The sequence below is a fragment of the Pan troglodytes genome, chromosome 11, assembly GCF_028858775.2.
Source record: "Pan troglodytes isolate AG18354 chromosome 11, NHGRI_mPanTro3-v2.0_pri, whole genome shotgun sequence".
Lineage (NCBI taxonomy): Eukaryota > Metazoa > Chordata > Mammalia > Primates > Hominidae > Pan > Pan troglodytes.
Window position 1 is genome coordinate 112,445,621 of NC_072409.2, and position 20,550 is coordinate 112,466,170.

Sequence of the window (20,550 nt, forward strand, 5' to 3'; positions counted from 1 at the left end):
TATACCTAATAATTGTGAATCTTTTTATGGATTTGCAGAAAAGCGTTTCCATAGTATACTTTTATTAAAAGTGCTTACAAACTTATTTATCAAAAATAGTTTAGAGGAAATTAATCAATAGATGTGTTGGTGAAGTCCTTCTCTTGGTAAAGTAATAGGAAATGAGCTTATCTTAAATTATCTGAGAGAAGCAGTAGAGAACAATTCTATATGTGTTTCTCCTTCCCTCTTTTTCCCTTTCAATTTGATTTTTGGACCTCTTTTCATTTTGATAACATTAAACTCCTTTGTAGTATGTGAAGTAAGGAAGTATCTTGGGAACGGGAGTGGTAGGAAAAGAAGCACGTTTATTTTAAAATATTGCCTAGCCTATAGAACAGTAATTATAATATGCCTCATATTTTCATAGGTCATGCTACACAAAGGTCATGCTTTACAAAGCTCTTTTGTGTGTAGCATCTTATTTAGCTTTTCCCAACAGTAAGTTATATGGGGAAGGAATTGTTTCCAAATTTAGGATGAGGAAACTGAGATAGAAAGGTCAAGAAACACTTTTCCAGATCTTTTGACTCTTACTCTAGTATTTGTATCTACTCTATTAATAATTTTTAAATCATATTTTTAATAACTTGAATTTTCAGGGGACACCTTTGGAGGGATAATTGGAAGCAGAGCAGGTCCATTTTTGTCTCTTTTTAAATTAGGACTCTGAGTAGTACTTTACTGGGAGACAGGGTTTCGAAGCTGCTCTCTATATTGCTTTTCTAGGTGGAAGGACTGTAAATTAGAGTAGTAATCTATACCTCTCTTTTTGTTATTGCAGTTGCTAGAAGTGATGATCAAAGTTATATGCTGCTTTTTCTAATGGCATCGTGGATATAGAAATAAGAATTAGACTCTTGGCAGTTTACTTTACTTTTATTGCTTTCCAACTAATATTTTCTGACTTAATACTGTACACAGGATATACAAGTTACTAACCTTTTACCAGGGCCAATAACAATTGGTCTTTAAAGAGTAGTATAGTTTTAAAAATATAAATGTGAAAAATTATAAAAATCAAAATAGAAACTGTCCATATTAAACATAGCATGTCTTGGGCTTAAAATGACATTAGTAAATATCCTCATTCTTTGTACAACTTAAAATATTGCTTGAATTTCATAACCCCAAGCCTGGTATTTAATTAAATACATTGGTTGTTAAAAGTAATTTCCATAAGCTATTGTCTGTTTATAGAACTTTGAAAATTCTAGGCCGGGCATGGTGGCTTCTGCCTGTAATCTCAGCACTTTGGGATGTCAAGGTAGAAGGATCCCTTGAGCCCTGGAATTGGAGACCAGCCTGGGCAACACAGGGAGAGGCTGTCTCTATTAAAAAAAAGAGAAAATTCTAGGTTATGATAGCATTTATGAGTAATGGTAATAGTTTCTAGAAATGGCTCCTTCTTCATATTGTAGAATTCTAGAGTCTTTGATAATAATGAGTTCCAAAATATGTTTTCACTTTACCCAAATGTGCATTTAAATCTTATTGTAACAGTCTATGAAATTACTTATGTGCACATAGAAAATAAATCGTATCTGGGGCCCATCAAAAACATGATAACATTTAATAAGGGTTAGAAGTTAATCACACAAATTCGAAGTAACTGTTTAGACTCAAATCATAGCATTCTACAAATTGAATATGTATTAGCAATTTTGTACTTTTAGTTATGAGCATGAATCTGGAGTTTAATATTCAAAAGCTGGTGATTATTATTTTTCTTTAACTTGGTCTTTGAGCATTTAGTTGAGAGTACTAAACTAAACACTCTGAACTAATAAAGTTTCATTATTTTGTCCATAGCTTATTCTGGACATAAAGCAGTTGGAGAGACACTGAAAAGGGCAGAAAAAATGGGTATTGACAGCAGTGAGAAAAGATTGGAGCCATGGAAACTATTTTGTATAGGAAAGGAGGGGAAAGAACTTAAAATTAGTTTTCAAATTTATTTGTATTTCTGTTTACTCTTTGTTCCAAACTCCCAGCTAAAATCGATAAAAGCAGCATAATATGTTAAAGAGAGCCGTAACTTGTTGCCTTGAAAGCTTTTAGAAAGGGTGATTTTTATTTGTCATAAAGAAGACAGTCCCTAAAAGTTCACTGGGCTCTGGAGCAGGGTAGAGAGGGATATTTGGTAGGTCATACCCCACAAAAATCTTTTAAGACCAGAATAGTTAGTAATTCATCTAAATAATATCTGTATTATTCTTTTTTTTTTTTTTTTTTTTTTTTTTTTTGGTTTGAGACATAGTTTCACTTTTGTTGCCCAGGCTGGAGTGCAATGGGATGATCTCGGCTCACTGCAACCTCCGCCTCCTGGGTTCAAGCGATTCCCCTGCCTCAGCCTCCTGAGTAGCTGGGATTACAGGCAATGCGCCACCATGCCTGGCTAATTTTGTATTTTTAGTAGAGACAGGGTTTCTCCACGTTGGTCAGGCTGGTCTCGAACTCCCGACTTCAGGTGATCCGCCCACCTTGGCCTCCCAAAGTGTTGGGATTACAGGTGTGAGCCACTGCACTCAGCCAATATCTATTATTCTTAAAGTCTTTGCCAGGTTTAAAGTTCTTGGATTATAATTCTGATGCTAATTGCTTGGAAATGTATTGCTATATATTTATGAATATTCTCTTATAACTAAAGATGATGCATGTAATTTTTGCAGATTTTAAATTGTTTTTCAGAGATAAACTAAGATAAAAATTACAAGTTCATTTCAAATTTGGGATTATAGAGAGAACTAAAATTCTTTTATTCTGAGAGAGATTACAAATTCCGTATTATGTACACTTTAAAAATAATTGATAACAAATACAGAGGGAAGCAAAAAATTAGTCCACAATGTTAGAATGAAGCAGTATCCTTTGGCAAAGTGGTCTAGCGTAAGCAGCTCATGGTTTTTTGAGTCAGTCAAACCTGAGTTTGACTATTGGTTCACTCACTTACTAGTTCAATATTCTTATGTAACATGAGGACATTGTTACCTTGAAGACTTGTGAAAATTAAGTAAAGGACTTATGCAAAGTGTGTAATCCAGTGCCTGGCACAGAATAGTGCTTCAGAAGTAATAGTTTCATTCATTTCTTATATAAATGTAAAAGTTTCTTCAGTAGATTGGGTTAGGAAAAACCAATAGAACAGGGAGGTGATATAGGGGCAGATTTAACTCCAGTCATTTCCAAGGGGAAATGGTTTTCAGTATTTTTTTTTTTTTTGTATTTACTATTAATTTAATTAATTTTGTTTTGAGACAGGCTCTTGCCCTGTTTCCCAGACTGGAGTGCGGTGATACCGTCATAGTTCACTGAAGCCTTGAACTCCCTGGCTCCAGCAGTCTTCCCGCTTCAGCCTCCTGCCTTAGCCTCCCAAGTAGCTAGGACTAGAGGTGTGTCATCATGCCCAGCTTTTTTTTTTTTCTTTTCTTTTTGTAGAGATGGGGAGGGGGGTGTCTCCTTATGTTGCTCAGGCTGGTCTTGAACTCCTGTCCTCAAGTGAGCCTTCCTCTTTGGCCTCCCAAAGGGTTAGGATTACAGGTTGAGCCACTGCACCCAGCCTTTGTTTACTATTCAACTGCCCAAATTTTACTATATTCTGTGGTAGGCAACAAAACCTTAATTGCTTTATTACCTTAGGGAGAAACCAGTTTTGGTCCTACCTTTATTAAAAATCTTCAAAAACTTGATCCGCTTTTAGTAAGAAAGCTACAGAGAGTTGTAAGTAGAAAACCACATGTGAAGTAGAAAATACTAAATGTTTTCAGATACTAACTTCTGGAGAAACTCCCATCTATCAAAAGGAAGTAAATGTGTACTTAAGAGTTAAATGTGGCAGATACATTATTTTCTTGCAATTTATGGTTAATCAGCTCTCATTTTGTTTTATTTTGATTAGCGTAGTTATCTTAGGTCCCTCTGACCACTCCTCATCCCTACCCACCCCTTTCTCTGTAAGTCTACTGACTCCTTTAGCTACCTTGCATTGTCTTGTATTTCATACACTAGCTAGCTAACATTCATAACAATGACTAGTATTTATTAAGTGCTAGTTGTGTGCCAGGCGCTGAGGTAAGCACCTTATATGAACTCATTTAATTTTTACGTGCTGTCTCCGAGGGAAGTAGGTTCTATACATCCATGATCTTTTATATTCATTTCTGAAATTCAAAGGGTTTGAAAATGGTTTCCTATGTTTATAGCAAACTAATTTGGCTGAAAAACCTGAACTAAGTGAGATGAAGCTATGTAAAGGTCTTTATATATCCTACATCTGGAACATTATTTTTATTTTTTGCTACAGAAACATTAGTGTGTATGATTATGAGTTGCTGCCCTATATTCACCTGGGATGTTATATATATATATTTGGTATTCACAAAATTCAAAAAATTTTGAGTTGTGTAATATATCTGGCCCATAGATTTAGAGTAGGGGGTGGTGAACTTGTTTCATTACTCCATTTTGTAGATGAGAAGGTTTATACTAGAAGACATGAGGTAAATTCCCAAGTTTATAAATACTATGTTAAGATATCAAGTAATTTACTCAGGTAATGCATGTATAAAATCAGACTCAAACCCAGCAGTTTACTCCAGAAACCGTATTCTTAAACTAGTGTTGCCACGGCAAGATTGGCACTGGTATGTATGTCTTCAACTGATACAGTTGCTGATCTTTACTAATAGAGGAAAGCATATACCTGGATATCTATAATCTGGATTTCAATGTGAATTATTGTGCTTTTATAAGTATCTTAGGTATCAATGTGTCTGATTATAGAGTTCCACTAAGTATAACAGAGCCCGGCCACTATGGCCTGTCTTAGGTAAAGGTAGAATCTGGTTTCTCTGTTGTCACTTCTTTTCCCTCCTTTGTATTATCTGTGTCTCATTCAGTGCCATAAATTGCATATATTGGTTTTATTCAACAAATATTTATTTAATACCTGTTATGCAGTAGTCTGGAAATACAACATTGAGCAAGAAAATGGTACCTGTCTCAACAGGGACACTATTGTTATTATAGATTGGACATATCTTGGTGGGGTACCCCATGTTGCAGCATATTTGGCATCTCTGGGCCAAAATGGCATTAGAATCACTCTCCTCCCTGCATCATTGTGACAACTAAAATGACCCTAAACATTTCCCAAAGTCTCCTGTTTAGGGGTCGGGTAGTGGTGTATCTGGGTGATACTCAGGCTCAGCCCTGAGAGTAGTAGCTGCCCACTTGCCTGCCCATCCACTATCCAAGTGGAATAATTGATTTTAAGTATTTATTTTTGCTGAATCCTGGCATAATGCAAAATAAACAGCTGAGAGATCTATGAAGCAAATAGCTAAACTGCTTATACTCTTGGTACAATGGCTAAACTCAAAAGCAAGATTGGTTGTGGATAGTCTACCCATAGCTAATTGAGAATTCCCATTATACTGTGTAAATAATAAGCATAAGTTAATAAGCTCCCAAGTGGACATACCAAGTGATGCTGGATTTTTTTTTTTCAGTTACAGAATCAAGGTCTCTAGGCCCTTACATATGCAAGTTATTCAAAGACATATAATATGGCACACTTAGCATAAGTATATCTTGTAACACTTATACATATCTGTTTCATTTTCATTTTTAAGTGACATTTTACAATAAATTCCCAGTTCTAATACATGTGAATAGAAACAACTATGAGGGCTTTATGATTTTGAATCCATCATTTGAAAAAGGAATAAAATGTAAATCTTCATTCAGTATCCATATCAGCTGCTTTTTGGGCAATATTTTATATTAAACGTAATTAACATTCAAAGTTCATAGAACCTGTTCATGCTTATGACAGTTGACATTATTTTAAGTGAAAACAATTTTATTAAATTGCAATTATAAAAGTTTATATATGCTTAATGGGAAGCATTCAGAAAATATAGAAACGTACAAAGAAAGTAAAAATATATATGTTCTTGTGCTCACAGATGACTACATATCTGCTTGAGCATTATTGTCATGTCTTCTCGGGATTTCTCTGTGAGTGCATATGTGCTCACTCTGGCACTCTTGGGTGTGCTTCTGCTTGTGTGTGTATGTGCTCTTTTCTCCTACAAATCAAAGTTTATTATGAAAATTGGGTCATACCATTTTTTTTTACTTTCACACTCATATTTTGAACATCTTTTAATGGTAATGAATAAAATTTTGTATCTTTATTAGCATTGTATGTATGTATCATGTATTTAAACAATTCTCTACGTAGACATTTGGGTGGTATCCTATACAGTATTTTGGCATGTATGTGCATCTTTGTGTAGCTGTCCAATTATTTTCTTTATATGAATTCCTAGGAGTGGAATTGCTGAGTAAATGCTGGGTACATTTAGAATATTTTTATCAATTATCAGATTGTTCTCTAGAAAGGTTGTACCATTTCATATGCCCAGCAATAATGCTTTAATGTTTTGTTTCTTTGTTTACTCTGACACTGGATATAATCAGTCTTTTTATTTATTTATTTATTTTGGCAATCGAATAGTTGAATAAATCTATTTGAATTTGCATTTCTTCAATAACTAATGACAAAAATACAAAGAATTCATTAGCTGTTCATATTTCTTTTGTTGAGTTTCCATTTATATCTTCCGTCTGTTTTTCTGTTGGGCAGTTTCTTTTCCTCTTCTTAAATTTCAAGATCTCTTCATATTATAGGATATGGAAATTTGTGATCCATAATGCACCTTTTTTTTAGTTTAAAAATATGATTCTTTTTGTTTTAGTGATTTTTGTATGTAATTTTTTTTTGCTTTTTATTCCAGTTGATGTCCCCACATTATAACATGATCATTATAATTCAAAATAATTCATTAGATAGGTTAAATATTAGATTTTTTTTAAAAAAATGTACTTTTCAGATGGGAAACTATTTTCTTGATGTGGAAGGTTAAATTGTTCATGTTAGTTAGATGTGTTTGCTATGATTACAGTTTTAATAGCTGTATATAAAAATAAGGATTGTGAGAGAGAAATCCTTTGATATATTTGAACAACGTTGCATTAAAGCCAGATAGCCTTGGCTTTATTTGTTCTTTAATTTATCCAACAAATATTTATCAAGTGCCTATTAGGCATTAGATGCTAAGAATGGATTTTTCATTTACTGGCTGTGTAACTATGGGCAGGTTACTTAAAGTAGCCAAGTGTCAGTTTCTTTATTTGTAAATGAGGGATAATACCTACCATATTGAGTTATTGTAAGGGTTATAGATTATCCAAAGTAACCAACAGCACCTGACATATAATTGGACAATAATAAATTGTAGTTAGTGTTATTATTCTTCATAGTAACAAAACATAATGTAATTTTAGCTTGCTATTATATATAATATTGCTGTGGTAGTCATTTAGCATATAGGGTAATTGATGATGATTATAATTTTATCAATAGGAGAATGGAGCCTAGCTAGGTTGATTATACTTACCATCCTGTCAGGTAAATAATATTTCCTTATATTTGTATAGCAGTTTACAGCTTTCAGAGCTCTTGTCTTATTTATTCTACAGCGTTCCTCTAAGACAGGCAGGGCATGTATAATTTTTCCTGTTTTACAATACAGCAGCTGAAGCTTAGAGAGATTAATTGACTTGTCTAAGGTCATATGGCTTTTAAGTGATTAACAGGTTCCACTTATAATTAAGATTCCCGGTGAACCTAGATTGACTCTCATTGTGGGAAAGAACAGAGAATAGAATCTGACTATAATTGCTCAGTCTTCAAGCTTTAGCCATTTTATAGTTTCTGGTGGTTGTGTCCATTCCAGTCATCTGAACATTGGCCTGAATGTTTTAGTTGTCTATTACATTGATGGCATTCATGCTCTTGTGAAGTCACTTTCCTTTCAGTTTGGGTTGGGCCTGTAGCTTGTTTTAACAAAGAGAATGCAAAGGAATTAAAGCTCTTCCAGGTCTGGGTGCAAAAAGGCCCGACAACTTATGCTTTTGTGTTTTCGAGAGACAGGATCATCATGTAAGAAATCTGACCGTTCTCCTAGAGAGACCCAGTGGAAAAGAGGCCACATGGAGAGGGAGAATTTCTGAGATTACATGGAGAGAGATGCTCAGCCATGCTAGTATCCTAGCTGATCTCATTTCTCACCTGCTGGCTGAAAGCAGTAGTATGAATGACCACCAGCAAGATGACTGTAAGAACTGCCTAGCTGAGCCCTGCTCAGATTGCAGAATTATGACCAAATAAAATGGTGGTTGTTGTGCCAGTAAGTTTTGGGGTGGTTTGTTACACAACAAAAGAAAAGCAAAAGAAACATGCGACAATATTCTTGAAAATAAAAGCCTTGCTAAAAGATGTTTACTTTTCTCGGCCTACCTTGACAGTTTTGGTCTTTCCTTGGCTTGCCAATACCAGCTAACAAAAGAGAAATAGTAATGAACAACTCTTTTCTCTTCCAGAAGCCCATGATTTTGGCCTATACTTGGGTGAATCTGAGGTAAACTCAATCTCTGTTCTGAGTCTCTTCAGAGAAATCTCAAGAGATAGGGTTGCCTCCTAAGTCAAGTATCTGATTCTTCTTTTCTGTCGATTTCCCACTTCCAGTTTTCTGTGGTTTTAAAAAAATTTCTTACTATCAGAGTATAGTTGGTTTTGGCCTCAGTCAGCCAAGTAAGACAAGATGGACTAGGCTTTCCTCCTCGCTTTTACTTGTTTCTGTTGTCCCCAAAAGATTTGAGAGGCCGTTTAGGACTGAGAGTGGCTCTGAGACCAGTAATCACCTTTGTTTTTGATGATTCACATATTAGTTAACAGGAAAGATGTGATAAATTGTTTATGCAGTTTATTTTTTCCTGTCTCACAGATCTGTTTCACTCTCATTTAAGTACTGAAATACAGATTTTTTTCATAAGTTTCTATTAGAGATAAGAATCAGTGATCTAAAAATTTTAAGTATATTTTTAAAAAATCAAACTAAGTGAGGGTTTGTTTTTTTTTTGGTTAAGATCTTTTTGTCCTGAAAATTATAAATTCAGAATATTACAGAACTTGATCAACTTCCAGAATGGTGGAGTGAGGGCCTCAGTGAATTTGTGCTCCCTATAAAACAACAAAAATATGGGTAAAATAATGAAAATCAGCCATTTTAGAATTCTGGCAATTAAGCAGGAGTATGAATTGAAAATCATCTGTCCAAGAGAAAACTAGTGAATCTTGGGAAGACCAGTGGGGTCTGTGATATTTTAACTTGGGGTTATTCTCGTCTCTCTCTCCAGCTTAGTGGTGTAGCTAAAAGCTGGCAGTATTGCAGACAATGGAGAGAGCTGACCACTTCTGGAGCCCCATTAAAGGCACCATCCCCGAGCATAGTTAATATTTTGTCCCAACTTGCAGCTCCCGGGGAAAACTCTTTTCAGAGAGAGTGGTTGGATATTTGATTTGACTCTGAACTCAGCTCAGTTGGGGGAAGAAAAAGCTTACCCTCAGGGCATTACTGAAACAATAGCAAACTGTTGGCAAAATGTCAATTGCCTAAGGCTGTGATTTCAGTTGAGGCAAAGGAAGAATCTGGCCAGGAATTTACAAGGAAAGTCTGGAGAACTAGCCAACTATAGGGAACTTTGGAAAGCTCTGGCATATTCCTGGGTATTTAAAAGGCTGTACAATGTGCAAGTCTGTACACATGCCCAGAAATGACCTGGGAAAGGAGAATGTCACCTCTGACTGATCTTGAGGCACTGTGTAAGCAGGAAGTGAAAATCAGTGCTATTTGTAAGCTTCCTGAAGTTAGAAGGTATGACTTCTCATGAAGATTTCTTTGGCAAAAGGTAGAAGACGTATAGGCAAAGCATTTAAGGAAATCTTTTAAATGATCATTGGTTGACTACTACATTTTACTGGTCCAGGTATGACTTCTAGGAAGCCAGGCTTACAAATAAAAACAAGATCCTAAAAAAAAAAAAAAAAAAAAGTTCTAGCAGAGAACTCGGTGGCCACACACTACGGGGAATACAGGATCTGTAAAATTCGTTCATGAAAGTACTAAAGAAGCAGCATCAAGAAAAACAACACACTGATGATTAAAAAATTAAGGGGAATAATGTGGAGCAATCTGATATGAGATTTGTTAAAATATATTACCTAAAATGTTCAGTTTTAACAAAAATTGAGAAATGCAAAGAAACAGGAAATAAAACACACAGAGACAAATAATAAAAAACGAACAAAAAAAGTCCCTGTGGGAGCCTAGATTTTAGACTTCGTAGTCTTTAAGTTAGCTATTACAAATACATTCAAAGAACTAAATGAAACCATGTCTAAAGAATTAAAGGGAAGTATCAGAATGGTGTTTCACCAGAGAAAGAGTATCAATAAAGATAGAAATTATTAAAAAACAAGGAAATTCTGGAGCTTAAAAGTATAATAATTGAAATGAAAAATTCACTAGAGGAGCTCAACAACAGATATAAATTGGCAAATGAAGGAATCTTTTAGCTCGAAGTTAGGTCAATAGAGATTGTTCAATGTGAGGATCAGAAAGAAAAATGAACAGAGTCTCAAAAGACTTATGTGACTCCATTAAATGTTGTGCCAACATGGACATTATAGGATTCCCAGAAGATGAGAATGAGGCAGAAAGAATATTTTTTAAAAAAATGGCAGAAAACTTTCCAAACTTACTGAAAAATATTACTCTATGCTACACATCCAAGAAGCTCACTGTAATCCAAGTTGAATAAGCCAAAGTGATCCATACCTAGACCCATCATAGTTGAATTTAAAGAAAAATCTTGAAAGTAGCAAGAGAAAAATGACTTGTTACAAGGAATCCTCAATAGGCTTAATAGCTGACTTACGAGAAACCCTGGAGGCTAGAAGACATTTTCAACATTGAAAGAAAAAGACTGTCAACCAGTAATTCTCTATTTAGCTAAACTTTTCTTCAAAACTGAAAGTGAAATTAAGACGTTTCCAAATAGATAAAAACTGAAAGGATTCTCACGAACTCTAAGAAATGTTAAAGGGAGTCTTTCAGGTTGAAATGAAAGGACACTTAATGGTAAATTTTAATCCGTGTGAAGAAATAAAGAGGAATGGTTAAAGGTAACTACAGGCATTATGAAAGACATGTACAAATAGATTGAATAATAGATTGAAGTTTTTGTTAGGGATAGGCTCTAAATCCATATCTTTTGTATAGTATAAATTGTGATTCTGTATTGGAATTATACTTTGCTGTCTGGAGAAGTGTTTGTAAAAGTAATGAAAATTTTGGTTTCAGGTAAAACAAAAATTAGAACAAAAATTATACTGAAAATAATTATTACATAAATTTTGAATGATAACTATGAGCTAGTGACATATATGTATTACATCATTTTCTCATTACAATATCTCACTAGGGTGTGTTATCTAGATTTTATAGATGGGGAAAATTGAATTAAGAAAGAAAGTGACTTGCCCAAGGTCATTTAAGTAGTAAGTGGTGGAGCTAGGATTTGAGCTGTGGTCTGTTTAACACTAAAGCCCAAGCTTTTAAATACTGCTTTACACCTTAATATCCGGTGCTTTAATATTCTTGGCCTTCTTTCAAAAACTTCCCTCTTCCTGTCAATTCCAATAAACGTGTTTTTGTTTGTAACATTTTTTTCTCCAGTTATTTAAAACACAACTGAATAAAGCAATTCTTATAAAGTTGTATTGATGGGCTTATGATACATAAAAGATGGATTCCTTCATAGTTTTACAGATATGATTCTCTTCTGGAATTTATAATACAACATGAATGCATCACTACCTTATAAGGCAGAGATAAGGTGCTGTTTGTCTGTGCTTCTAGTTTCTAAAATTGACTTGGTTTAGTGGCATCATCTTAATGGTGATTGCTGTCACTGAGCTACTTCATCTCTTCCCCTGTTTTCAAGCAGTCCATAAATACTAAACTTTGCATCAATGCTGATAAACTAGCTACCTTCCAGTGCCCTATATTTGATGATCCTCCCTTGGCACTTAATAAGTTCAGCTTATAGATGATGTTTATGATTATATTCTGTGGGCAGCAAGCCATCCAGATGCCGAGGCAAGAGACCAAGGGCACGAGTTGTTCCAGTGTAATAAAGTACATAAAACAACAAGAGTTATACTAGATCTACACAGACATGATTATATATGAATATCATATAAATTATATGTATATATTATATATATTATATATGAATATCATTAATCATTAGTTTGTAGCAATTACTCTTTATGCCAATATTATAATAATACTCGCTCTATAATCATAACCTAGGAAAAACTAGGCCATACAGAGATAGGAGCTGAGGGGACATAGTGAGAAGTGACCAGAAGACAAGAGTGTGAGCCATCTGTCATGCCTGGACAGGGCCACCAGAGAGCTCCTTGGTCTAGCGGTAACGCCAGCGTCTGGGAAGATGCCTGTTGCCAAGCAGACTGTGGTCTAGTGGTAGCGTCAGTGCCAAGGGAAAATACCTACTACTTAGCAGACTGGGAAGGGGAGTCTCCCTTTCCCCAGGGGAGTTTAGAGAAGACTCTACTCCACCTCTTGTGGAGGGCCTGACATCAGTCAAGCCCGCCCAGTTATCTGGAGGCCTGACTGTCTCCCTGTGATGCTGTGCTTCAGTGGTCACCCTCCTAGTGCACTTTCATGTTCCATCCTGTACACCTGGCTCTGCCTTTTAGACAGCAGTAGCAAAATTAGTGAAAGTACTAAAAGTCTCTGATATGCAGAAATAATACTGTAATATTATGCAGAAATAATAGCGTATGCTATTGCATGTGCTATATATGCGATATGCAGAAATGGTAGCGTAAGCTGTCCTCTCTCCCTCTCTTTCTGTCTGCCTCGGCTGCCAGGCAGGGAAGGGCCCCCTGTCTAGTGGACATGTGACTCATGTGACCTTGTCAGTCATTGGAGATGACTCACACTCCTTACCCTGCCCCTTTTGCCTTGTTTCCAATAAATAACAGCACAGCCTGGCATTCGGGGCCACTACCGGTCTCTGCGTCTTGGTGGTTGTGGTCCCCCGGGCCCAGCTGTCTTGTCTTTTATCTCTTTGTCTTGTGTCTTTATTTCTACAATCTCTCGTGTCTGCACACGGGGAGAAAAACCCACTGACCCTGTGGGGCTGGACCCTACAATGTTCAAGATGAAGATATAATGCTTATAAGCATCCATTTATAACTGTTTATAGTTGGCAACCTACCTTCCTTCCTTCCTTCCTTTTTCTTTTTCTTTCTTTCTTTTTTTTTTGGAGACAGGGTCTTGCTCTGTTGCCCAGGCTGGTAGTGCAGTGGCACAATTATAGCTCACTGCAGCCTCAATCACCTGGGCTCAAGCAATCTTCCTGCCTCAGCCTCCCGAGTAGCTAGGACTATAGGCATGTGTTACCACACCCAGCTAATTTTTTACTTTTTGTGGAGATGGGATCTTCCTGTGTTGCCCAGGCTGGTCTTCAACTCTTGGTTGCCTCAAGTGATTCTCCCTCCTTGGCCTCCCAAAGTGCGGAGATTACAGGCATGAGCCACCATACCTGGCTGCTAGTTTGGTCATTTTCTGTTTCACAGACATTTAGATTGATTAGGGTTCTAATGGTGTATTGTTGCAAACCTGTCTTTGATTCTTTTAAAGATTATACTGCAATATTTTGTGGTTTGGGCAAATAAGCGCTGTTTTTGGAGACAAATCTGTATTCAGAGTCTTGGCTGCCACTTGTTGGCTGACTTACTTTTAGATATGTTTCTTCTGAGTCAGTAATCTCATCTATAAATTGGAGACCGTGATACTAAACCTTTTAACTCTAATTTTAAAAGCGTCATTGATATTATGAGCTTCTATGAGTTTGTTTCGGGGAAGTCTTATAACCAATGAGACAATCACGGAATTTCCTTCTTGCAAATGGTGAAGGTAAAGGAACTTTGAAACTTCAGTGGTACTTTCATAGTCTGTATTTGACAAGGGATCTTTTCTGATGAGATTGGTTCTTGTAGTTTGACTGTTAATAGAAAAAGTTAAAACAGTAGGTCATAAAAAGTGCGGCATACTTCTCACTAACATTTTAACTTGAAATGTGCAAAATGTATAAATAGACTGTTTTTGTGACTAGGACCAAGGGCCTTTTTTTCAATATAGGCTTGCTGATTGGAACTGCAAGTCTTATATAAATCTGCATCTATAACAAATCATATCCAGTTTATGCTTTATTTCTTTAATATAGATTAAAAAATTGAGACACTTGCAGAGCAGTGGTTCTCAAAGTGTGGTTCCCAGCCCAGCAGCCTCAGCATCATGGGAATTTCATAGCATGCAAATTCTTTGGTTTTACTCCAGACCTACTGAATCAGAAACTATGGAAGGTGGGGCTCAGTATTCTATGCTTGGCTTCCATGCTACATTTTCAGAAACATTATATTCTATATTTTATTATTTTTCCCAGTTTTAAAAATATTTCTCTTATCTTTGCCTATTTCAACAGCAGTGTTTTGCAGTGACTTGCCTTTATCAAGTCTTTTCAATGCGTTTGACTTAGTTTTTAAAGGTACAAGACCTTTTATTTTTGCTTTTATGGTTTATGTGATATTTAATTAAATTAGCTAATTACAATAACAATAAAACTCCCCTGTTGAGGTTTTGGAACAAATATTGTTCTGAGTGAATATACAGCTCAGCAGTTGGGAGCAGAAGTGTTGAGGGGCATGCTAGAGAGACTCCTGCAGGCTGTGAGTTTTCAGTATTCTGTGGGCATCTGTCAGTATGGTTAAAGAGGAAATGAACAATGTGGGTTTACATAGCAAGCTGGGTAAGTGAAGCTTGATCAAGAGAGCTTCTCAAGTGTATTATTCTATATAGGCTTATATATTTCTTGGATCCATTTATCTTTGTAACCCCTAATTCAGTACGCATGTTTTAGACTTTTGTTAGTCTGTAGGTAGTCTTCTTGGCTAGACCCCAGAGTTAGAAATATGTTTTTAGTGATTTTCAGATCTCTCAGGTCAGTATTGTGGAGAAATAAGAGAACCCAGTAGTTCATATGAAAAATATGTGCCTGTTATTATGACACCAAAGGGGAAACTCTGTAGCAGCTAATACCTGAAGTAGAAAACAGATGGAAATCTTCTTCTCTAGCCTAAGACTGCAGCTTTTGCCCTGGCTTATAGTGCCTACTTTGATTTGAGAAATCCAATTATGTGTGGAGATAATTCCACAGGTGAAGTGTTTGCCTACCATTGAGATTCTTAAGGGATGTATAAGTCGATCCAGACTCTGGCATGCTGAATCGAAACTGTTGCTCCTCAGCAACATTCTAGATGGAGTTTTGATTGAGCTATTTTTTAATGAGTGTTTTAATTATTACTATATTTTTAACCACATTGCTAATCTCACAAAAGGAAAGGGCCTGAATAGCCTGTCTAAGTCAACTCTGGATCATCTCGTTACTGCAATAGTTGGATCATAATACTGCTGTGCAACATTAATAGAAAACTACATAATGTACAGAAAATAACTATTGCATAGGAACATCAGGATACTATAGCAGTTGTCCAATAAAACAGCAGTATTGGTCCCCCTGAAGTTGTTCAGATAGGGATTTGATAAGCCTAGTATTCATTCTTCACTGACACAGTAACTCAGTCATTTCACTGACAAAATAATAGTTGCTACATATCTGATTTAACAAAGAAATGAATGTTGCTTAAATCCTTACGATAGATTGAAGTTTTTGTTAGGGATAGGCTCTAAATCCATATCTTTTGTATAGTATAAATTGTGATTCTGTATTGGAATTATACTTTGCTGTCTGGAGAAGTGTTTATAAAAGTAATGAAAATTTTGGTTTCAGGTAAAACAAAAATTAGAACAAAAATTATACTGAAAATAATTATTACATAAATTTTGAATGATAACTATGAGCTAGTGACATATATGTATTACATCATTTTCTCATTACAATATCTCACTAGGGTGTGTTATCTAAATTTTATAGATGGGGAAGATTGAATTAAGAAAGAAAGTGACTTGCCCAAGGTCATTTAAGTAGTAAGTGGTGGAGCTAGGATTTGAGCTGTGGTCTGTTTAACACTAAAGCCCAAGCTTTTAAATACTGCTTTACACCTTAATATCCGGTGCTTTAATATTCTTGGCCTTCTTTCAAAAACTTCCCTCTTCCTGTCAATTCCAGAGATAACATTCAATAACTTGACAACAGTGACCTTTCTAAACAAATACAGTGCGTTACAGAACCAGATGGCCTAAGATTATATTTTATTTTTCTGGCTCAAAATAAATTGCCTGCCCTAAGACTGATAAAGTCCAAAAAAAGACCCTTCTGTGTCCCAGGACCTCATCAGGCCACATGGCCAGCCAGTGCTGTTTATCATAAGTCAGCCACGAGTAGAAAACCTATGTCTTTATACTATAATTTAGATTAGGACCTAATGAAGGGGCAAGAAGCTGGTTTACTAAATAAGATCATTCAGTAATCGCAGTGCATTTGGTAGAAAGATTCTGAAGAAGTGAAGACAGAATTCTAGGCAGTACTGCTGTCTGTTCTATAAATTGGATGTAAGGAGAAGGCTGATTTATAATTCAACAAACTCCCAAATTAGGCATCCCTTTTTCCCCCTTGCTGGGATTTAAGGAGGATTTTTTCTAATAACTAGCCACCTTATTCTTGATCATTCAAAATCTGGGTGAGAATTTTCTTAAAAGTCTTAGACAGATATATTTTAAACGTAATTCTATATTGGGAACATAAGTTATTATGCCACACATAAGCATAAACAATGCTTTCATGAGTTCAATTATACTTAATGAATTTTACACTTAGAGAGACGAGTTTAAGCAGGGTAGGCATAGAAATGTTTCAAAGATATGTTGAAGCCAAACTTGTAATTGACAGTCAGATATAGTGACAAAAGAAACACTAGACTTGGAATTAGGAGACCTCTGTTTGAGACTTGGCTTTACCATTACTCTGTAAGGATCCTTGAGCAAGTGATTTAAATTCTCCAAGACTCAGTTATTTGTAAAATGATGCCAGAATGATATTACTTGCCTTATTTTATTGCAGGGTTGTTCTGAGGACAAAGTTAGGGAACAGGTGACAAAGGTACAGTGATGTACAAATGGATGCTGTTATTATGGCAGCATCTAATATATATAAGGGTAAATGTCCTGAGCTGTGAGTGGGACAGATTTGCCTTTAGAATTGCTCTGCTGTTTAGTAATTTGGTGCTTTGGGCCAAAGCACCACAATCTTTTTGAATTTCAGTACTCTCATCTGTATAAAATAATCAACATCACAGATTTGTGAGAATTACATTAATGTAGATACTATATTTAAATTTTTGTAAAATAGTGATGGGGTAGGAGTTATTATCTTGAACAGATTTCAGAAAGTTAGAAAAGAAATAGCCAGAGATTTTTTATCTGTTCCCAAACATCTTAATAAGATAAATTACTCATAGAATGTTAGAATGCTAGAAGAGCCCTGTGAAGGTCATCTATCTTATCCTGCTCATTTAAAGACAAGGATCACCTCCTAATACTTTTGTCAATTGTGCTCTGTTTATATGCATAGATGATAACATCTCACCAGCATCATCAATTGTAAAGGATAGCAACTGTCTCTCAATCACAATAGATACAGATTTCTGAAAATGTAAAGCCATGTCAGAGAAGAACTCTGGAGCTAGTATCGGGCTGTGAAAAGAATTTGGGCTTTGGCCTGGTGCCGTGGCTCACCGCCTGTAATCCCAGCACTCTGGGAGGCCGAGGCGGGCGGATCACGAGGTCAGGAGATCGAGACCATCCTTGCTAACATGGTGAAACCCCGTCTCTACTAAAAAAAAAAAAGAAAAATACAAAAAATTAGCCGGTTGTGGTGGTGGGCACCTGTAGGCCCAGCTACTCGGGAGGCTAAGGCAGGAGAATGGCGTGAACCCGGTAGGCGGAGCTTGTAGTGAGTCAAGATTGCACCACTGCACTCCAGCCTGGGCGACAGAGTAAGACTCCGTCTCAAAAAAAAAAAAAAAAAGGAAAAAGAAAAAAAGAAAAGAATCTGGGCTTTGTTGTGAAAAGTTGAGATGGAATCTTGCCCTGTCAGTTACTAGTTTGTGACAGTGAAATATTTACTTAGTATTTTGTGGCCACATTGCTATGCTGTTTTGTTGTTGTTGTTTTAACCTACCATTGTTGTTTTAACTTACCACATAGGCTATGTCTGTGTCTATACTTAAACCTGACTGGCTTTTCATTTTTACATATCATTCTTTGGATCTGAGATGTGTTTGATTTTTATGCTATTTATACTAATGGTTCTTGACCTTCTCTTTCTTGTCTCTAACACATTTGAGACTGGGGATTACAATAGTGATCCTTGAATATTGCAGGGGTGCTTGTGGCAAATCAGCATCTTGGAGTTGTAGGTCAGGTGTACTCTGAAAAGGCTTCCTTTTTAAGGCTGGTTTAGGGACTTACACATGAGCTATAATTTTTTTTTTTTTTTTAGACGGAGTCACGCTCTGTCACCCAGGCTGGAGTGCAGTGGCGCGATCTCAGCTCACTGCAACATGAACTATAATTTTTAAAACTATAATTATTTTGGGTCATATGTCCTGTTTTTCTTTCATTGTTGATTTTGTACGGTTGAATTTATATTGGTGTCTAAAAAGTTATTTGAAAGCTAACTGGACAGTATTTTAATGTGAAATTGTAAAATAGTTTTAAGTGTATTCCCGTGAGAAGAGCTGTTCCAAAGAAAATAATAGGAAAATAATATTTTATCATTGACCCAGTAAAAACAAGTGCAAAAAAAATTTATGTTCACAATCAAGAATAATGACCTTTCTGCACTTTTTAGAACACAGTATTGAGAGATTTCGTAGTTTATATATTGACTTTATCTTTGACTTATTGAAAATATTGTTTTCATCCTTATTGGGTGTCCTGGAAAAATACCCAAGTTGATCCTTAAATTTGAAAAAAGAAAATTCAAAACCAAGTATTTAGTTCTAGATTCTAATGGTACTAGACTAGAAAATAGAAGATTGGTAGGTAAAGAAAATAATGTATATGAAATAGTATATGAACACAGAAGCATAACGTCTTTGTGTTCCTACATTGAACACAAACTCAGTATGCATTTTCTGTCTTTTTGCAGCAGTTCAACTTTGGACATGTATTTCTTTCTTTCTCTTTTTGTTAAATAAATGAACAGAATTTATCCCTTGATCATCTGTAACATAGTTTCATTGTAACCAATAGTCTGGGCTTTCACTTGAATGTTTTTTTAATGAATTTATCTGGAGATGCTTTGCATTTTTCTAAATTTTGGCTACACTAATTAGAGAGTGGGTATTACGAAAAAGTGACAGGCAGTTTTAAAAAATATTAAATGAATTGGTTTTGAAAAGGGATACAACTATGTAGTTTTACATTTTTCAACTTGTTTTTACATTGCCCTTTAGAATGTTTAATATTTTGTAATGAAAGTATGTGGTTTTTCTTTTTTTTCTTTTTTCTTTTTTTTTTTTTCAAAAGGAAAACAATCGGGTAAAAATGTGAGAAATATTTTCAGTTGTCCAAAGCTAATGTTGACTTAAATACGTCTAGGTCTTCATGGTTGACAGCTGCAGATAATTAGCTTTTTCTTTCTTAACAAAGAAAGCAAATGGAGCTGCAAGACATTCATTGCCTTTTCTGTCATCATAATAATAATGTATGTATTTAACTCCTGCAGTTCCTTAAATTGATTTAGTGCTAAGCTGCCTACATTACATATAATAGGAATGACAAGTGAAAGCTGCAGCACATATTTGCGTGGCAAAAGGGAGCAGTGATTGACAGCAAAGTTTCTCTCTACAAGAAATAGCAGTGTTGTGGAGCTCAAAAAGGGCCAGATACATAATTCTTAAAATTGTAGAGCAGATTCATGAAATGAATTTTAAAAAGTGATTGCCACTTGGTGTACTTGAGTGTCTTTGTGTTTTTGGCTCTGGGTGAGGGGCACAGATGGACAGAATCTCACCTGACTGCCAAATATCAATAAATTCCTTTTAAGTATGTTAGTATTTGTAATTTAAGAATGATACTTACAAATTTTAGATCAAATTGTGTCTCTGTACTCAGTAACTGAGTCCTTTAGCTGTAACAATTCACTGTATTTGAAGAAGCCGAGTAATACATCTATTCAAATAAAGATTTTGAAGGCCCTAAATTGAGTTATCTTTCATGGAAAATACCCATTTTTACATGTCTGTAAAACTTGAGGTATCATTTCTGGAAAGGTAATCACATAGGATTGGTAGTTTCTTTTGGTCAGACAGTGGCTAAATGCGATCATCTTTCAAAAGTACTCAAAAAATATTCTGGCTTTCTTTTGTTCCCATGACACATACCCAGAAGCCGTGGTTGAATGGACACTTGGTGATTGCTGCTGCATGATGCTCTGTGATGAGCCTAGAGTGCTGGGCTTCATATTACACCATGGAAATGT

At 35.6% G+C, this 20,550-nt stretch overlaps 1 protein-coding gene across 48 annotated transcripts in view; it reads left to right on the top strand.

Moving 5' to 3' along the window:
* Positions 1-20,550, top strand: part of RFX3 (regulatory factor X3) — a 308,560-nt gene that overhangs the window by 37,041 nt on the left and 250,969 nt on the right.